The sequence below is a fragment of the Rhinolophus hipposideros genome (assembly GCF_964194185.1).
Source record: "Rhinolophus hipposideros genome assembly, chromosome: 5".
In the NCBI taxonomy this organism is placed as follows: domain Eukaryota; kingdom Metazoa; phylum Chordata; class Mammalia; order Chiroptera; family Rhinolophidae; genus Rhinolophus; species Rhinolophus hipposideros.
Window position 1 is genome coordinate 41,589,214 of NC_138051.1, and position 22,454 is coordinate 41,611,667.

Sequence of the window (22,454 nt, forward strand, 5' to 3'; positions counted from 1 at the left end):
TAGAAGTCACTTGGAAGAGAGCATATGGGGAACTCTGGTTTGTGTCTTTTTGTTCCTGGCTACTTACCTTCTCATAAAAATATATATTCAATTTACAGACACATCAGCATAAGCTCCTCCAGCAAGTGCAATTGCCATATTTACTTGGGAGAAGAAAACAAAATGTCTGACCAGAGCTTTCATTTTCTGTTAGACTTTAATATTACTTTCTTATTTGAAGTCCAAGGAGAACAATACATGGAATTAATTTATAAAAGTAAGGCACGATGAAGTTTGGATAAAAATTCAAGCTCAGTTTGTAAGTTAGTCAAGGAAAAGATGCTGCCTTTCACCAAAATGCATGTGATCTATAATTGTTTCCTTAGTGTAATGTTTAAAGAATTTTTTTTTTTGAGGAGCCCATGGAGGAAAGAGTATTATGTATGTATGACTGAGTTGCTGATTGACAGAGTTCATGGACGGCTCTTTTGAAGTGAGAACAATCTAATTCCAGAGCTACAGAACCACCTACAGATGTCACACTAGATCTCAGCTGTCAATATGCCACTTTATTTTACTGCCATTTTCCTTCACTCTTGGCTTTCATTAGCCATTGTTCTTCAGATAGCTGGACCAAGCTGTGGCACGTTGTGAACACAGTTTTTTCTATAGGTACAATTAGGGACTGATGTTGCATGTCCGTTAAGTTCACTTTTAGGAAACTCTGTCATTTAAAAATATATCCAGTGAAACTTTTGTGTACTGGGGTTACTCATACTACATGAATCTTGACGGGTGGGTCACTTGGAAATTAGGTACCTTTGTCAACCAAAAAACCATTTCTCTTTACAGTGAATTGATGTGAGAAAATGCCAGGATAAAAAAGCTATTTAAGACATCTGGTGAGATTTCATTTTGTGGCAATGGGAAACACAACCCCACAAACTGCATCCTTGCGATTGTAAGCCCCAAGGCTCATAATCACCTGTGTATAGAAGGTCTCAAATAGTTGTTGTGATAGAGAGGATAAGGCCTGTGCCAAAGCTGTGGGCACTGCTGCCGTTCAGGCCTGCCTGGGCATATACAGTTCACTGCTGGGAAGGCCTGTAAGCTGCTGGCTCTTTGGAGTTTATTTGTATGAGGGCATATATTTTTGGTTAAAGGCAGAAGGGGGCCATTTTGTGTGAGGTGTGTTGGTGTTGGTAGTGTTGGTGGAGGGTGGAGAGAGAGGACAATGGAGAGAGAAGGATTACTCCTTGGACTTTAAGCTAAAGCCGAGGAAGCTGTCTTCAGTGACTGAGTCACTGCGTCTGAAGCAGCACTGTTTGTACTCTGCTGGCTCAAAGGGTGATCTCAAAGGAAGGAAAGAAGCATCTTCCCATTTCTGTATGAGCCACAGCATGGCTCTGGCACAAGGAAAATGAAAAGAAATTGTCATCTTGGCATCTGAGGCTTTGGCATCTTTGGGAGCAAGGAAGGTAACACTTCTTGCTGCCACATGGTGACCACAGCTGACAGATTGATTTCTAAGTGTATGTGAGGCACCCTCAGGAAGCTTGGAGATATAGCTGGGAGGAGCTTGTAGGAAGCTCTAGGACTAGAGCTGGAAGCTAGAGCTAGTTAGAAGCTAGAGGGTTAGAGTCATTGAAATTTGGATATTTATTATGACTCTGTACCCACAGCCTCGGGGAGCTTGAGAAAACTCTAGTTATATCCCCCAACACTATGCTAACAATTTAATGATGATTCATGCTAGGCTTAACTAGATTTACTCTTTAAGGTGCATAAAAATTACAAAGGGCCAATAAAAATTATCATAAGTTGTGTGTATCTGATACTTTTTGTGCCTGCCCCACATCCTCTTGGCTCACCTTTCTACTCTAGTTGTTGCTGTGACAATCAGCTACAGTCAGGTGTAACTTGACCCCAACTCAACTGCACTGTTTATCATTTGCTTTCTGTCCTGGGGCATCTCTGCTACTATCACCTAGACACCTGCAAAATTTACTCCTTCTGACATAGCCACTCTCCTAAAGGTCTGAGGAAGGTAATATCCCGTAGACAACCCTTGACCAATGGGTAATGGGAGCATATGGACTTTGGAAAAATTTTCCGAGGTGTACTTGAAGTGACCTCCAAAGGAGGATTGGGCTGAGAAATGGAAGAAAGTGGCTGACACTCCAGAATTAAAGAGTTTATTAAGGGAACTTACAGACAGAAGCAGAGTCCTGGGTGACAGTAAGATGGTGGATCTCCACACCCAAAAGAGGATAGGGACTTGAGATAGATAGATAGATAGATAGATAGATAGATAGATAGATTGATAGATAGATAGATGGATAGATGATAACTAGCTAGTTAGATAGAAGATAGATAGATAGATAGATAGATAGATAGATAGATAGATAGATAGAGCCTTCAGGAACATAGGTGGCTTGTAGCCAAGTGGCACGTGCTTGTTAAGAGCAGTATGTTCCAAAGCATTAGATAACTTAATGGGCCTCCTCATCTATGTAAGAACATTCCTTCAGGTGATACGGGCCCACCACTCCTAGGGTGAACTGTTGGTCATGAAAGCATCTTGCTTTTTAAAATGACATCAGTCATGTCCAGCACCAGGAACCATTTTGCCTACCAATGAATAAATCCTCCCATTTTCTTTCCCTTGGGGGGAAAATTATGCAGTACTTTCTACATGGGTCTTCAGAGTATCACCAGTGGGAAACAACCCCAGTTGCTCAAGAGGAGACCAGCTTGATAACACCTTATTTTGGCTTTTTCTCCTCTGGTTCACTTTTCCCAGCCTCTCCATCCCCACTTCTGTTCCCAGAAGCCCTTCTCTCAGGCTCTACTTTTTGGGCTGAGACAGGGAAAAAGTTAGCTCTACATGCATTCAAAATTCCTTTAATTTCCCACCAATGACATAACTGGAAAAGTTGAGTGTGGGGTAGGGAAGGGGTGCTGTCCAATTTCCAGTTGATAGCAAGAGTCTGTCATTGTCAAACTCAGTGAGCACTTGACATTCTTCTACTACATGTTTTCCTGAAAATAAAACCGGGTCTTATATTAATTTTTGCTCTAAAAGATGCATTAGGGCTTATGTTCAGGAACATGATCCTAAAAAATCTTGCTAGGTTTTATTTTCGGGGAAACACCATATGATCCAGGGACTGTTTTAATTTGGAAATCATGAAGACAGATCTCTGCCATTAGCAAGCTCACAGACCACTTGAGAGAGAAAAGCATGTTCATATCTTACAAATAAAGTGTGGTAAAGAGAGGGCTGGAATGCATTAAGAGTAGAGAAAGGAACAGTTCATTTTGACTGGGAGCAGGAAGTTTTGGGGTCAGGGAAGCCTCCATAGAAGAAGCTATTTGATCTGGACCTTGGGAGATGAAAAGGCTATTGAAGATAGTGAAGTGTTGGAGAAGCTTGAAAAGAATTGTACTGAAATGGAATTGGGTGTGCTTTACTGTCCTCCCAGCTCAAGGAGCAGAGGCCTGCAGCCCTGTTTGGCCCTAATTCCGCTCCCTTTTATTCCTTTAAATAGTGTTTTGATTGCTCTCTCACAACCTGCCTTCTCACAGGTATCCTGCTTTTCTGATGCTTTCTCATCTTCTATAGGAGACAGTCAGATCTGTAATTTTTTACCTGGCCTTTGCTTGCCATGGAAGCTTTGTCTCTGGGTTCTGGACACTGGGAGGAGGCCTAATGGTTCTGAGGAGTATCCCTCCTAACAAGGAGTGGGATAACCTTAGTCTAGGTGGAGGTTTTCAGGTGTGATTGCCTAGTTCATGATTCACAAGATCATTGGATGAGCCACTCAAGGGCAAGCTCCTTTACCTTGAGGGTGGAGAGGTCGCATGTATAGGCTAACTTCTCTCCTAATTTTATCTGCACTGCTAATCATGATGTGGGTTCTCGTATCACTGAATGAGTGGTGACAGCGTTTTGTTCATTTTTTCTTTTCTTTCTTTTCTTTTCTTTTTTTAAAGAATGAATCTAGAGACCCAGTGTGCTTTTATTTTCCCAAATGAAGAGACCTAGGAAGAATTGTAGGACGGTTGCAGGAAGGGCAGGCCGGTGGGAAAGGCAGGTGACTGGAAGGGACCACATTGTTCTCTGCTGAAAATCTGCCTCAGCTACTCTCTGCACTTCTGTACCTCTTGGTCTCATCAGTGTCCAGATGACAAATTTTTGAGTTTTAATTTCCCGCTAAGGAAAACCTAATAATAGTCCAGGACATTTTTTTTCTCATCCAATCAAATTAGAGATTATTAATGCTTGGACCTATCTTTGCTCCATCAGTAAACACTCCTGTGAGAGAAAAGTCCAGATCATAGTGGGCAGTTTAAGGTAGATGGGGAAGTGAGCACAGTAGGCATCTATATTGCTATCTCCAGTCCATCTCATCTCTGGCCACCACACACACACTTCTTCCTAGGCATACAAAGATGTCCTACTGAGCATGTTCCATCACATGCATGTCTGTGATGCTCATTTCACTTTCAACATAGAAGCAACCCAGAGGTCTCATGTATCAGTCAGGGTTCCTGCAGGCTCATTTATAAAGGGACTGTTTATAAAAGTGTGGGTGAGAAGAACCACCAAGGACAGTGCAGCCGCCTAGAGCTTGTGGCGTTGGAGCCTTGAGCATTCTGAGTGTGCTTTCTATCACTGTCCTGCCCAGAATGATGCTTATCACACTATGCTTTATTTGTGGAATCATATCATCTACAAATCTTTGCATTTCTGTGAAGTGAATCTGGGTTAAACAATGACAGACTTTAGGGGGTACCGGGCTGATCTATTTCTGAGGGGTTCCAGATGTTGAGAGTGACACAGAGCATTTCAGACAGTCACTGTCAAGCAGTGGTCCCTGGATTTTCATCAAGGGTAGCTCATGTTGCCCATGCCACCATGGCTGAACATGCTGGGATTGGTAGCATTTGGTTCGTTAAAGTTCTGAATTATTTTCTATTTGTTTCAAGCATGTTTATTTAATACTGTAGGAACTCAGCTACCTCTTCTCTCAAATGATCCTTGGTGCTGCTCTGTTTTTCTTGAGGAGGTTGCTTAGAATGCTAATAATGTAGTGTGAGGCCAAAGATCACCAGGGACAAACCTGGAGTGAAAACAAAATTGAAGTTTACTGAACTTGCTGCAGAAAGGAGAATGCTCTGGGAGGAGCGGTGGCAGGCTCTCTCTGGATTCCTGCTTATGTTGGATAATTCCAAGCAGGGATTGGGAGAGAGTGCCAGTTCTGGATTGGATGATGTAAGAAGCAGGGGCAATTTGGTGATGGAATCATATCACATTTTATCAAAGAGGCTGGTGAATTCAAGCTGAGCTAGGAGTTGTTATTGGAAAAGAGAGTGCACTGTAGTCTCTCATGCTAGAAGAGGGGATGTTTCGTCATTGTTGAGGTTGCCGAGTGACCTTGTCTCTGTCTTGTTCCAAACACGGCAGCAATGTGGCCTTGTCTGAGCAGTTTATATCCGTTGTTTATGTTCAGTTGGGAATAGCACTGTCTGGCTGCTGGCAGGGCCATTTTTCATGTTCTCAGTAGCTTCCTCATTTGTAAAATGAGAGGACTGCGTAAGATCAGTGTTTTTCAGACTGTACTCCCCAAAGGTCTGGGGTTCTGTGGAGGAGAGTTGGGGGCCTCCTTGGGTGCCTCGGGGAAGCAGAGTAGGCAGAGCCTCTGTGCTCTGACCCCTCTTCAACGGAGCAGCTATGCTGTTCGAGTTTTACATTTTGGGGTTACGTGTTAAACCATGTTTTAAATAAAGATTTCTTTGTTAAAGAAGGGCTTGAAAACTTTTGGACTGGATAAGCTCTAAGGTCTCTCTATTGCTTCCTGGCACAGAGAAATAAAACAGTTTGTCGCCAATTCAGAGCTAATTGGATTCAGTAGCCTCGCTTTGAACCTCAACTCTGCCACCAATTTCAGAAGTTTGCTTTTTAAATTTATTTTCCCCCCACGTTGTCAGGATTTCAGCATTCCATGTCTAAAGAGCTCGTAGGGTGGTCATAGTGGAATTTACTTGAATGAGAATCTCATGAAAAGATTGCATTAAAAAAAAAGAGACTCATATAAGTTTGACTCAACAGTGTGGGAGGAAAAGAACGAGAAAAAATTAGTAACAACCCATTTTTACCACCCAGCAGGTGAGGTCCGAGGAACCATGGGCTTTATATTATTCCATGATTGATCAACTGTGTAATAGGGCAGATTTGGCACAAATTAAATTAGGTTCTTAGTTATTATACAATTCTTTTGTGGATAACTATGCTTCGATTAATTTTATGAGACTTACCCTTGTGTATTTATATTATTAACTACTTGTTTATTAGATGCTTGTTTTCCACTTTATCTCTACTGTGGCCATGTGGCGGTTGGAATTTTCCCTTTATCCTATAGGTGCTGTCTTCACATATTTTGATTCTGTGTGCATGTTAGATGTTTGAGACACTAAAGTTTTATGGTTTTAATTTATGTTATTATAATCACCACTGTTCAGCCTAGCAATTGATTCAACTCATAACTTGTCCTAAATTGGACTTATTTTGAATTGACAATAACGTACTAGAATTTATAGATTGATGTTGAGTGATTCTGCTTGGGGGATTTAATAGCTCCTATTACCTCCCTATTATATGTACTCTTTGCTTTCTCAGATAGGAGATCTGGAATTTTAAATCATTATATAAACTTGGGGGAATAAGTGACAAACTCGTAAGACTAACTCGAATTTGGAAACCAACTTATCAATGCACCATGAGAGAAAACTCTGGTCCTAGAATCCATTCTTTGGTTTCCTGATTGAACCAATTCACCACAAGGGAGTACCACATGCAAACTGATTAGATTGTAGATCAGGAGAAGGTTGCTTGGTAAAAAGAGCAAGGAGAGTTGGACAAGATTGTGCTGTGTTTCTCCAGAGGCATTTTGAGAATCACTTTGTGAACAAAAGATGATAGTCTACTTCAAGGGTTGGCAAACTATGGCACATGGACGAAATCCAACCTGCTGCCTGTTTCTTATGTCCCCTGAGCTAAGAATATTTATTAGATTTTTAAATCATTAAAAAAATCAAAAGAAGAACATTTCATGGGATGTTAAGATTATGTAAAATTAAAATTCCAATGGCAATAAATAAAGCTTTATTAGAACATAGCCATACTCATTCATTTCTGTATTGTCTATGGCTGTTTTGTGCTACAGTGACAGAGCTGGGTAGTTGGAAAAGAAACCTTATAACCTGCAAAGGCTGAAATATTTACTATCTGGCCTATTACAGAAAAGGTTTACCCACCTTGGTCTATATAATAGTTTTACATAAGAAAAAGTTTAAGAATTGCTTTTAATAAATAATCTCACTGAATTGTGACTGCTTGCTGATAAACATTATTTATCCTATTTTTTTGGAGGGGTGTGTGCTGTTTTTTGGAATCAGCATACTTTGTCTTACAGATAGGGCCAGAGAGGGCTTTAAACCTCTTCTTCTCTACTTTGTTTTTGTTTAGAGGCACATTTTTCAATTATCACATTGATCTTTACTTTTTTATGGAAAAAAAGTCATATAGTTGTTAATTTTTCTCTATGTTTCTGCTTGTGGATGTTTTGCATGTAGCCAGGTTTATGGATGTTAATTTAGCTCATAGGCACTGGGGAAGTGAATGTCCAAGTAAGGAATGCATCCAAGAAGATCGAACACAAGAATGAAAGTTCTAAGAGGGATCATGGTGGTAATTTGTCAGTAAGTGCAGACCCACAAAGTGCTTCTATTTGAAATTTCAGAGAACTGCTGGGGTTGCAGCTTATATTGTAGTAGGGATAGAATCTGGAGTAACAAGGCAGAAAATGCCTATTCTTCCCAGGTCACTGAAGGATGGAATGAATTAATCTTTGGTTCAGGGTAGATGTGGAGAAGAGAATCTAAGTTCTCAAGAAGCAAGGCTAACTTGAGAGAGATGTTTGTTATGAGCTATTAGGAGTTCACAAGAAGATAACTACATTTCCAGATGAGAACCCCTCCCCAGGGACAAAGAATTCTAAATCGAGGGGCATATTTTGCATTTGCAGGCTCATTCCATCTGTCTTTCCTGATCATGCTTGTTACTCACTGTGGAATATGAGTTGTTATGGTGATATGAGTATAGAAACCATCTGCCTCCCATAGGAAACTTTACGCACTCCATAATGTTGGCAAACAGAAGAGAGGATACGTGACATCTGAAGACCAGCTCAAAAGTGTAAACTTGCAACCAAGTTTTTGTAAGCTACATTCTACTCTTCCTGGCATAATTTTTTACAGTATTCATCCAGTCCCACCATCTCATGTCACCTCTATAAACCTCTAAAAACTCCAGTGGGTAAGTGACTTCTCTGTCCTATAAGCCTGATGACCAGGACACTGACACCAGTTCCATGGGTACCACCCTCTTAAGCCTTCCCCAACGTGACAATTTTGAACGTCTGGTTGCTCAAGTGAATACAGTATCCTATATGTCATCAACTTTGTAGTAAGTAGACTCTATATTTTCAGTACAATTGCTGAGGGAATTTATTATCATTTATCTCTCCACTGAAAGTGAATACAGATTTTCACACCATCCAGTTCACCTTCACAGAAGAGTGGACTTAAATCAAGAAAGTTGTGAGAATCTTTGCCACATAAGCTTCTAGTGATATATGCTAATCGCAGGCATGAAGATATTGTGACATGTTGTACCCTATTTCCCCCCAAATAAGACCGGGTCTTATATTAATTTTTGCTCCAAAGGATGCATTAGAGCTTATTTTCAGGGGATGTCTTATTTTTTCATGTAAATAATCTGCATTTATTCATTTATCCATGTACAAAAATCTACATTTATTCAAATACAGTCACGTCATCTTCTGGAACATCGTCATAACTCTCCAAACCCCGAATTCTGGCTTGAATTCCTTGCAACTTCACTTCCTGTAGAACCACTGGCCCCAATCTCTCATGTCCAGCAATAGAACTGTCCTTAAATGAGCACTTCTTGTGCATGTAGCCTGCTTGTAGTGCATTGGCAACTCGGCTGTTAGTGATTTTATCCCATGAATTCTTGGGATAAAGAAGTCATGACCTCTTGCAGGTGAGGCTTCACAAAGTTTCCACGCTGATTTCTCTCCATTCTATTTTCAATGTAGTCATTGATTTCCATCACAAATGGTCCTTGAGTGGTTTGTTTATTGCAATACCAAGAGTCTGGAGATAGGCAGTCATTCCTGTGGGAATCATTATTTGATCTATTCTTCTCTCTGCAAGGAAGTTCTTCATGTCTTCAGTGCAGTGAGTGCTGGCTGAATCCCAGACTAGCAGACCTTTTTGGCCACCTCACAAAACAAGTGGCAGCATTGAATTGACCCACTTCTTGCTGTGTGCACCAGGCTTTTTTGGTTTCAAGAACATAAATGCCTGAAACACGTTCAACCTTATTTTTCTTGCCCTTAGTGATGATTAGAGGTGGGGCTTTCTTTCCATCCAGATGAATTGCCAAAATACAGGTAACACGAGCACTTTTGTAAACAGTGGAGGGAATGTAGATTGACGAGGCACCCCTCTGCTCAATTGTCGTTTGAGATCTTTGGCCCATAAATACTGTAATTTCATCCGTACCGTGTTTCCCCTAAAATAAGACATAGCCAGACAATCAGCTCTAACGCATCTTTTGCAGCAAAATTTAATATAAGACCCGGTCTTATTTTACTATAAGACCCGGTCTTATAGTATAACATAACATAACATAACATAACATAACATAACATAACATAACATAACATAACATAACATAACATAACACTGGGTCTTACATTAATTTTTTGCTCCAAAAGACGCATCAGAGTTGATTGTCCAGCTAGGTCTTATTTTCGGGGAAACAGGGTAGCAATCGTGTTGGAGAGTTGGTATTTAGAAAAATCAATGCCATTAACAAAGGACTTGAATGCAAATGCACGTTTAATAACTTCAGTACCTTCCAGCTTGACCAGTGTTGTCCATCTTCTTAGAGACAGTTCATATCACTGAAGGAAGCCATCCAGCCAGTGTCGTGATGCTTTGAATTCTTCTGGGGATATTTCTAACTGTGGTACCATTGTGAGGGCAAATGCTTGAATATCAGCCGTATGCACAACCAAAGCCTTCGCTCTCCTGTCAGCAATCCATCACAGATGTTGTCTTCCAGCTCAGGAAATAATGGTTGCCGACCTGATCCACACTTGACTTTTTAGCATTTCCCTCATCAATCTGTTGACTGAGGTTATTATACTCTGTTTGCCATTTTCGGACCATTCAGAGATCCAACTTCTCTTTGCAGAAAGCCGTAAGATTCTTGCCCCAGGAGTCCTCCACGATTCCTTTCTTGTACTTGATGGGGTAGCTCTTTTTTTTGCACTCATTTTGTCTGAGGTGGGGGGTCAAAATATTATTCCCTTTAAATATAGCATTAAATCAAGTGTTAAGTGAAGATGTATGAGACAGGAGTGGCAACAAAAATGATGACAGTTAAGAATGATGGTCCACACAAAAGCGATGAAAAATTGCAGGCACCGAAATTCAGAAAATGTTTCTTTATTTCACATGAGTGCGTTAAGTACGTCCGTTATAACACACGATGTATTGAATTATGGAGATTCATATTAGACACAAGCTCGTCTGTTCGTTATCAAGTGCGCAGGTTTTTCCTGCGCTGTGCCTGTACTCTGATTGGTCATTTGGCAATAAGTCTTGGGTTCATCTGTTTACATAGGCATTTATTTACCTCTCGTTCAAAGGTACCCACTTGGGTATTTACAAATAATTGTAATTTATATTATCATTTATTTTAAGTATTAATGTCAACGATATTATTTATTTATGTTTAATTATATATTAATATTATTTTATAATTCAATACGTCTGTCGTGTGTTGCAATGGACGTACTAAATATGTCCGTTTGGCTGATGATCTTAACTGGGGCTTAGTTTGGGAGTAGGGCTTATATTACCAGCATCTTAAGCATGCTAGGGCTTATTTTCCATTTAGGTCTGGTTTTCAGGGAAATACGGTATATGTTTAGTCAGTTTCCTGATCTCGTTATAAACATGGCTTTCTTGTTACTAGAAATTTCTAAGGACGAGAAACAGTGAAAATGAAATCGTAGAATAAAATAAACTATAGGACAATATTTGTTTTATAACAGAATAGGAAAGGACTTTCTAAGCACAAATGTAAAGGGGGAAACCATAAAAAAAAATCTGACTTGTTCTAGAACAGGGTTTCTCACCTTCAGCACTATTAACAGGGGGATAGATAATTCTTTGTTTTGGGAGGATGACCATTGTAGAATGTTTAGAAACATCTCTGGTCTCTATTCATTAGATGCTAGTAGTACCCTTCAGTCTTGACAACCAAATGGAACAAATGTTTCTAGATGTTGCCAAATGTTCTCTAGGGGGAAAAATCACCACTGGTTGGGAACCTCTCTTCTAGAACGATTTTTTAGATGCAAGGGGGAAAAAAGCCCTCTTAAAGTCAAATTATATGCCTTCATGAGGTCTCATCTTGGACATGTGAAATTCCAAGGAATCAAAGCAGATAAAGGAACTGGCTCTGGTCTCTCTATCTTTCTGTAGGGTTGGCATTTTTGTTTTTGTTTTATTTTATTCCAGCGCAGCACTGCCTCTGATTTTGTACCCACTTGCCCTTTGTCCTCTCTCTACTCACTGGCTTCCTGTGTATTTCATTTCTGCTCCTGTCTCATTTCTGCTTGCATATTCCTTTAGCTTGCCAACTCTTCCTATTGAATCTGTTGCTATAAAATCAGATCCTGGCCTGCTGCTATCTGTGTGTGAGAGAGAAATTTAGCTCCCTTAATAGCCACACCTCTGCTGTTATGTCAGGCTTCATTATAGGCATAGGCTGCAGGTCACCTCATGGAGAAGCTGTTCTTGGGTCAGATTCATACCCTTCATCCACCAGTTGTGACCAGGAAGGAAGGGGTCACTTAGTATAAAGCATGGGTGCTGGGCAGCAGGAGCTATGGATGGCTGACTCACTTTACATCTCTAGATTAAAGAGAAATTAAAAAAATTCTGTCCATCAAAAAAGAATCCCATAAGCATAACTAATCTGCACAAGATAAACCAGATAGAAAATTTAACATGAAACATGGGATTACTCTACAAATCAGTGTATAAAGAAGACGTCGTGCAAAGGGCAGGAACAAACAAAGTCACAAAACAAGAACTACAGTGGTCAAAAATATTTGAAAAAAATATTCACACACAGTGTAAAAGAAAGGCAAGTTATTACAAAGCAAATATAAATTTTAGCCTTTTAAATTAGTCAAAAATTAAAAATGATAAATTTTCATCCGGTATTGGTGAAAGATTAGCAAAATTATCATTCTGACACTAAAAGGAAAATTGCTGATGTTAGTAAAAATCAGTTCAGCAAGTTTTGGGGTTTAATCTGGCAATATAGATCAAATCACCAAAAATATTCATACCTTGTGAGTCAGTATTTTCCTTTCAGGAATTTATCATCAGTAAATATTCAGAGAAATGAAAAAAGATTTATATATGAAGATGAAATGTTCATCAAAGCAGATTTTATTTTAACAAAATATTGAAATTAACTTAAATATCCGAAAAGGGATTAATAAGGTATTTTAAAAACATATTTAATAATATGAGAAATGTCTAGAATATTATATTTAGTGAAATTAATGGGTTACAAAGCTATTTCAAGTGTCATTCAAATTTGGTGTGCATTTATCCATACATATGTAGAATTAAAGCTAGGATGAAATAATTCAAGTATTTAATAGTTGTTGTCTATAGTTGGTAGAATGAGTGATTTGTTTTTTCTTTTAACTTTTCTGTATCCTCTAAAATTTCCACAATGAGTCCATTACTTATATAGACAAAAAAAACAGTATGGTTAAAATGCACTGTTTGCAAATGTATTAAGTTTTAAGATGGCTTATAGGCATTACTCTAAGAGGCCTCCCAAAGTGAGAATTCACTGTAGTGTAGGGTCCAGACTTTCAGATTGAGAAATCCATTTTTGCAACTCACTAAATGCAGAAAATTTTCTCATGGGCAGAATCACATTAACTAAACTTACAGAGACTGATATCTAAAACCAGAATGCCAATGAATTAAGTTGCAGTAAGAAATTGAACTGTGGAGAACACTAGACACTATGTCCTCCAACTAACTTATTTTATCTCTGTAACTCATTGTGTGGGAAACCAGGTTATAAACATGATATTGTCTTGTAAGCAGAGGATGAGAACTAGGAGTGTTAATGATAAGATCTTAAGGCTGCATGAGGCAACCTGGTCCACAGTAAGTCCATAGACTGGTCCATAGACATGGCACCAGGACCAGGGAAGCCGAGTCTTCCCTATGTGCACTGAGATTGAATGGGCATTACTAAAGTTTGCCTTGAACTTTTTAAAATAATGGTGTCCTTCTTTCTTTGATTATGAGCAGTATTTCAAGTGGGCTTTGCATTGGTATACACACACATTCTGCACACATTCTAGAGTAAGATTCAGATCTCAACTTAGTTAATAAAGGATACAAAACTCAGCTGAAGGGAGGGGCTACACAGAACCAGAGCATATACTCTGTCTCAACCCAGCTTTCCAAGACCTTAGAGTCCCCAGTGGGACTGTGCGTGGCCAACAGTGACATGGCCCACATAAAGTAGGTCTTGCCAAGTCTTATGTGCTTAGTTTTGAGTTGCAGCACTGTCCCCTTTATACTTGAGGATTACGTATCACCAATCTTTACATATGTATGTATATATTCATATAAATGCTTATATGTTTATATCTCAGCATTTTTGATATATAGCATTTAAAGTCTGGTTTATAAACACAAGGCTCTCTTGGTCTCTTACCTAGACTCACTGACTACCCAGTCGGGCCAATCTTAATGAGAAGACAAAGCAGGTTGTGCCCTCATGTCTTGACTTCAGCTTTCCAGTCTTCAGTCCTCAAATTCACCTGATAGCTCAATAAATATCATGAAGTAGATGAAAGATGAATAACTCAGCTGTGTCTCTCTCTGCCCTATTGAAGAGGTTTCTGGGTTGGTTCGATCAGTTTGTTCCCCTACCTGTCCTGTGCTTGGGGTCCTGCATTCAAAGTCAAGATCTTTGGGGCTTTATTATGCAAAATCTGGGGAAAAGAAAAAGGGAAAGGATAACATGTGCAGGAGTCAAGGCCCTGGGGGGCAGCGTTTTTTATAAGGAGTTTGGAGAGAAAAGGGGAAAATGTTCTGGAACAATTGGTATGAAGGGCAGTAGAACAGAGAGATAACCTTCTTCATGGTATTCAAGAAATGCAAAGAAACTGAATTTTTCTGAAATTACTATTTTGTCTATAGACTGTTTCTTTGGAGCTGATACTGTTTTGAGACCTAGACCATGTGACTAATTGTTTTATTTCTCATTACATTTTATTAATTTCTAATTAATTAGTTTATGTATAAATGTCAAATATTTCTATAGAACAAAATTAAAGTAAGTCTCCATTTCATCTCTGACCATGAGTTGCCAGTTCTCTCTCCCTGAATCAACCACGTTATCATTTATCTCTATACTTCCAAAGATGGTCTATACAAAGAGAAGCATATGAGTACAAGTAACCGCTTGCCTTAGAAAAAGTATTATACTCACTGTTCAGAACCCTGTTTTTTTAAATTTAAAAACATATCTAAAAATGTCCTCTATTGATCAATCAATCGATTTATCTGTGTGTGTATGTATTTGCCTCATTTAAAAATACTAATCATGCCTTTATAAGCATCAGTTGAATGAATGAAAAAGTGCTGTGTCATTGTTATTGTACGTGATGGCCACATTTAGATGCAGTATCTTGCTAGAGAGTTTTGTCAGGTGATCCCTGACTGCTCACTTGCTATTCTGGAGTCCTCACTGTTTCTGCTCACAGTCCAGTAGGTAGGCAAATGAAGTGAGAGAAGTGAGTTATGTTCTTTTCAGCAGAGTGCAACCATCAGAGGAATGACAAATGAGAAAGAAAGGAGTCCACTATCCCACAAGTCTTTATTGATATCAAGTGTGGTGGATTTTCTACCCCATTTTCACTTTAGGTTTTTCCCAGACTCAGACCACACAGCCCAGAGAGTCTGTGGATTGCACACAACTCTTCACTATCAAGAATCTCAAAGCACATCATATAACACACATTTTGTATATTACCTCATTTTGTATATCCTCAGAATGGCAATTTTACTTTCAAGTACCCTACCTCAGACTTGTTCATACACGCAATGGAAGGCTGAAAAAGCTACCTTCCATATTCCCCCAGCTAAAGTGAAAATGATTTTCTCAAGTGTGTCTAAATAACCATGGAGACAAAACTCAGTTATCACTGTTCCTAATCTGCTCACTGGACACTGCTCTTTTACACAGTGGCTGTTTGAACTTCAAGCCTATGCGACCCACATAACAAAAAAACAACGATGTTTCTTTTAATATCCGCGGTAGGACTTGGGCATTTTTTCCAATAATAGTTGGGGGGAAAAAATAAAATTACAAGACCAAAGAGATGAAACAGATTCCCCATAAGACACTTTTATTTATTTATCCAGGCATTTCTCATCTCCGTTTTCAGTCTATATCTCTGTCCTTCCCACCGACTTCAGCTGAGAAAGTAATTATAGACAACACCAAAGAGCATATAAACACTTCCAAAGCCAATTTCTGTTATAAATGAGCCTTTGGGAGTAAAGAGCTTTGCAGCAGTTTAAAAAATCTCTGAACCTGGCCGGGATGTCAGGAGTAAGGATTTGATCCATAAAAATTTCCTAAACAGCTCCATAGAAATTGTAACCCATATGTTTACAACTTTAAAATGCATATCTGAATTGAGATAAACCTAGCATCGGATGCATTTGTCATGGATGCAAATAAGCATTTTCTCACAAATACAATTTACTTAAATGAGGAAGCAAGTTCGATATGGTGGGGTCTCAATGTTTCATTTTAGGAAATTGCCTTGAAGTTATGCTGTGATTTTAAAATTTGCTTGCGTCTCATTCTGCACCAGGTTTCCATACATAGGCTGTCTTAATAACTATCACCACTAGGATGACTTTCCTTCTTTGGGCTTGACTGTACTGATTCTTCTGATTACAAAGAGATGATATTTTAGGATACCCAGAGTTAGGGAGTAGCCAAAGGGTTTTATTCACCTTTTGTTTCCTATCAAATAACACATCACCTTATCTTTGGATATTTTATCTGCTCTGTCCGATAATGCTGTGTACAACTATTTCCTCTGAACTCACAGCATAGTTCAAGCACTTTTGAGATTTCGAGCTGGCTTATATATTGGTGTTCACACTGGGGGTTTTGTCTGCAGCCCATTGTGGCAACCTAAACCCTTGTGGGGACTGTAGGAAGGCTATTCCAGCAAAAGGTGGAAGAACATTCTGTTAGTTACCTTCCTTAGGCATGAGACATATCCAATTATAACTTTCCTTTGCATTATATTGGATACCAAGGAGTACGTTTTCCATATTTGTTTTTAGATATTTCTACCCACCCATGAATTTCTAGTCCAAATACATCCACTTTGCAGTTTTTAATATTTTCTTTTCTTGAAGCATATATGTATCATATATATTGTTGCATATTTGACATTTCTATTGATTTTGAAGATATACAGCAATCTTGGCAGTGCTCTGTGTAAGGACGGGGTCCCACCTGCTCCTCTGAGAAGGAAACATTACAATATGGGGCCAAGAATCAGAGGCCCCATTTAGGAAAGTGCCCTAAAACTCTCTTCTTATACAGATTAATTCTTTGAAATCCCACCCAGTAATGGTAGGAAGGAAGAAGGACTTCAGAGATAAATTGAACTGGGTACATGGCAAGCAGTCCTGATCTGATTCACAGGGACTTGTTGGCTGGGTATAGCATAGTGGTGTTTTAGAAGAAGTGTATTAATAGAAACTATGAGGTATACTAAGGCCAACAGATCCAGAGAGGAGTGACATTGAAAGAGTTTAATACTCATAGTTCGTAAGAGGATGGTCATTCCAAACCATGGAGGGAACACATAGGGAAAGTACAGGGGCTGGTCAGGAGGCAGAGGAAAAGGGGGAAACTGTGGCCAAGAGCCTTTACTGTGCTCTCCTTGGAAGGAATGTTGAGGCAGGGTAAGCAGGCTTGGCATTGCCTAGATTGAATAATTTTAGTGGCTCTGGGGCACAGGCTCTGCCCCAGTTGTCTGGTATCTGGTTATAGGGTAATTAGGGCAAGTGGATAGTGGCCCAGCGTGTGAGGGCCTGATATAGGAGGTGGTTGGGGGTGTGAACTTTGGATTGGTTGGCTTGTATTTGAAAACTACTCCTGGAAGGAGGACATCTCATGGTGTTGGTTGACAAGGGAGGCGGGGAGCCAAGGCAAAGTGACTTAAACATATTGTTGTGTTGTCCAGAAAAGGCGTGTCTAACATATGCATGTAGGGCAGATGTTAAAGCATCAAGTTTACAGAAACTAGAAACATGGTTAATACATATGGCCAAAAACACAGATTTCAGAATCAAACTCAAACTGCCTAAATATGAATCTTGGCTCCCCATTGTATATTGGCCATATGACATTAGGCACATTTTATTACTCATTTAATCTTTATAATAGCTCAAGGGAATAGGAGCTATTATCAGCCCCATTTTGCCTATGGGATAACAGGCTCAGTGAGGGTAATATATGAAAATGCTTAGAACAGTGCCTGGCACCTAGTAAGTTTCAAATAAATATCTGCTGCTATTAGAATTAATATTATCATTGTTGGTATTTTCTGGAGACCTAAGCCAGTTGTGATTAGCCTGCTGCATACATCTGATGGGCAAAGTCAGTGCTACTGCAGCCTGGAAGATTGGGATCAATGAGCTGAGTCAATACTATTTTTGTCAGGGAATGTCCTACTATACAACAAAGAACCACCAAACCTTTCTCTGGAGCAAATAAATGACATGGTGAGTGGAGCTGTCTATAACCACCCACCTACAGTAGATTGCTGGTTCATTGGCCTGGACTTCCTTGGGCCATGATAATTCACTGGGGAGACTCTTCCGAAAGGCTCTTCTCAGTCTGGGAACTAAATGCTCTTCCCTTTAACTTGTCCACTCTTGAAAAGCAAGTCTTAACAAAACAATATAGTCTCAAGTCAGGCTTCCAGAGTACAACAAAACCTCCTAAACTGTGGCCATGAAATGTAATGAATGGAACAGGTGGACATCCATAGTGTTGTAGTAAGAGCACAAGCTGTACACTGAGACAAGTAAGCATCAAGAGGGTGTAGAATCTAAGTGTAGAATTTAGGATATATTTTTTATTCTGAATACTGGACCTAGCTTATCCATGGCCTTTGTCTTTATTTGGCTCCCTTGGAAGTCTTGGAAGAATTTTCACTCAAGTTCCAAGTTCTGAAATGCTTCTTGTTTTAACTGAGATTCACACAGAGAATCTTTGGCTATTCAGGAAACAGAGCCTTTCTGAACAACTTCTAATAATTTAATATTTTATTTCCTTCTCCAACCATCCTTTTGGTTACCATTGTATTTTGGCATGAAGGATACTTTTATGTTTCCTGGACATATTGCTTATTCATCTAGTCAATTATGTATATATCAGCCTGATTGCATGGCCCATGACATCGTACTTCAGTATTGTTCAGTTGGATTTTTGGGTTTCAATGGAAGGAAGAAATGGGCATGAGGATGACATTCTCAGCAGGACCAGCTGAAGCAATTTGGAAAACTTGCATTCCTGTGTTCAAACAGTACAGTCTAAACCCTCCTTTGCATAATGAACAGACAACTGTGTGAGTGACCCTGTGGGGACTGCTCTTGGATAACAGTGTTTCATGGATCTGATTACAAGGAATTCTCAACAATGAATAATTAGGATAATAGATATTGTTTCCAGCAACTACCAACATAGTGATCACTCTTCCTGATGAAAGTATCAGATTGTTCTGCAAATCAGTGAGCTGGGCTCTGTGGAAACAGAGCATCCATTTATTTTAGAAAAACATAAGTTTAGAACAGTCAGTAACCCCCAAATTTCATTTCTTCCACAGCAATGTTTTAAACAACGGTCCCCTCCTCCCAACTCCTAGTTCCTGGGGAGGAGTTTTTCAACCCAGTTCTTCAGAAGGCATAAAAAGATGTAGTGAGCCAAAAACAAGCCCAACATTCTCTCTTTAAGGAGAGCAGAAATTGATCTTTGTACCTAGTGTCTGAATTTATTCTTGACTATGGAGGCTGTTAGTTCTGGGACTTAATGTATGAAGAAGATTCCTTAGGACATGGAAAGGATGCCTTCGTGTCTTTCTAGAATAGAAACATTTGAAAACTTTTGTCCAAGACTACAGACCAAATCTCTTAAGATTCATAAATCTGGGTTAACGCCGAAGTTCTACTCTAAGCTGGACGGACTTTAGTAAATCAGTGAATTTCTCTGGAGGTCCAATTTCTTCATTGCCATCAATTTAACTTAAAAACTTGAAAAAAATCATCATGTTTATTGTAGAAAAATCAGAAATGTCAAGGAACAAAAAGAAGGTAATCATAGTTTTATCACTCAGGAGAATCTTTAGAAGTTCTTCTGAGTGATAAAGAACCTTTAGAGGGAAAAACTTTTCTTCCCTCTCTTCCTCCTTCCTTTGTTTCCCCGCGCCCTTCCTTCCTTTTTATCCATTTGTCTGTCCTTCCATCCATTCATCTGCCCATCCACCCACTTACATGTTCAATGGAATCACACTATGCATAGGGTCATACGATTTGCTTTCTCTTCCTAACAATGTTTCTGAATGTCTTTCTGTGTCACTTGAGGGTGACCTTTTTGTTGTCTCTAGAAAGGAAGATCTGGACAATCCAATGTAATTAAGTCATCAATTAATTTTTAAAATTAGTTGACAGATACTTCAGTAATATAAAACCTGTATTGTTGATAATTTTGGTATTTGTCTTTATCTTTTTAAAGGAAAAAAGTAAACCTACTTCAGTTTCAGGCTCATATCTTCTAATTTTTCATAAGGGATATTTTTCACTTTTCCCAGCTATACAATTCCTGGACATTCAATAACAAGAAGGAGTAGCTGCCATGTAAATTGGGGTGTGAGCATACCACAGATTCTTGGTGCAAAGTGTTACTTGTGTGACAATGTTTTTAAAACCTCTTCCTGATATTTAAATTTTATGGTTTGTACCTGTTCTCCCAGAAGACTCTGTCCTCCAAAAATCTAGAGAGCCAGAGTATTCTGTTCTATAGTGAAGGGAATCCCACAGGCTGTACCCAGTGTTTTGATGTTTTTTCTTTGTCATAATGAGGTTTCATAGATTATTGTGAAACATTTAAAAATATGTATATTTTCCCTTTTAAAAAAGTAATACATATTTTTTCAAGAATGTTTGGAACATACGGAAAAGAATGGAGAAGAAAATATAGAGATAATTTCATTGCTTTGTGCAATTATACTACACAGTTACTTTTTAAATGAAAATACTCATAATAAAAAATTCAGATAGTATAATAATGAGAAGTAAGTTCTTTTCCACCCTACACAGGAGTGACCTCTGTCAAAATGTTTGTGTATGCTTCTATATATTTTCCTATTTAATTACACAGTCTTCAAAGACAACTTTAATGATCTTCTGTTATTTTTTTGTGCAGATGATGACAACTTTCTTCTACTATTGTCTGATTGGTGCACATTTAGGTTGTTTCTAAGGTTTATTATAGTATATCCTTAAATATATATGAGGGCCAAATCTTAAGGTCTTTGCAAATCTCAATTCTGCAGGTACCTCCAAGTTTAGAATCAAAGCACAAAAAGGGCTTTGCTTTCCATTTTTGTAATCTAATTATGACAGTTTTAACTTGAAAAGGAAAAAGCTTGTGAATGTAATGTCCTGATGATATGTGGTCATTGAACACAATCCAGAATTGGCAAACCAACCTGTCTTTTCTTCTATGTTCAACAGAAAATAGTTCACTACCTTTTTTATTCAAATTCCAAAAATCATCCACTCTGTAAATTTACTAAGGAGCCAGGCTACTCTTCGTAACCTACAATTCAATATTTGAAATTGGGGCTGAAATGGAAAATTACAGAAATTGCTCCAGAAGTTTCAAGTTCCTATTATTATCCTCGTAAAATGTCCTCAGACAATTCAGCCAACATTGAGTCTCATCTCCATTTTTATTTGAACTCATAAAATGTGACATTATAAATCCAGAAATTAAACAGCATTGCTAATACAGAACTACTTCTGGAGGTGGTACACAAATGCTAATTATCATCCTTAAAATAATCCCCCAGACACCAAACATTTTCTGAAATAGCTCTGTTATAATAAACACATCTGCAAATCATCCTTTTATGGGCATGATTCATGTGTGCACACATTTTTGATGGTGTGGTAAGATGTAGGGAGTAAGAACAGTCATTTCCACTCTTTCTTGAACCTTCCTGGCCACCACAGAGAACTCAGGGAGTTCTGGTGAATGTAGAGTGCCCGTATCTTCGGTATTTTATTATAGATAAGAGGTGAATTCGTGACTTAGTAACTTTACTTCTCTAAGGTATACAAAGCCCTAACTGAACAAAAGTTTTGACTTAACACACTGGGCTGGTCTGCGGCACCGCCGGAATTGGGGTCTGCCGTGTGATTCTATTTGAAGCCACAGGAGGGCGCTGAGTTCTGTTTTACCTATCTTCTTGAGCTCCTGAAATTCTACAGTTAGGGACACAGTCTTTGGATAAAGGAGTTATCAACACAGGTGCCTCCTTTTAAAATGGATTTACTGTTCAGGATGGGATTTAAAATATAGATCTGTATCTTGGGATACAGATTACCCACATAGGAGAGAACTGTGTAGAGCACTACATCAACCTATTGGACAGTGAGATTATAGTATAAGTAAGTTTATAAAACTGAGAACAAATGTATAATTGTTGGCAATTACTCTTAGCCTTGATTCTATTGCCTTGAGGATGCTGGGGTAGAATGAAGCTTCAATGGCAAGGAGCCCTGTGTTCCACTAACAGTTTCCATCATGGGATTGGAGGGAGAACACTGTGACATTCAGGCTGATTTGGGCTGTGCAAGGCCCAGATACTCTGGCGATGGATGACTAGTCTCTTTTTAAATAAAAATTGGAATGAAAAGAATGGCAAGAGGATTTTAATGCTAGAGGGCATAATGTAGATGTGGAAGCAATGGAATTTCTAGTATAGTTTCATGATGTATGGGAATCAAACATTTGAAACTGTCCTGGAGAACCCATGGTTAATAAAATATGCTGGATTAGTTGGGTCCATAGCATTGGAAAAGTGCACATGCTGAAGGAGACATGTGAGAGAGAAGGAAGGAAGAAGACTTCCAGAAGATAGGATAGCGCTGGGGAA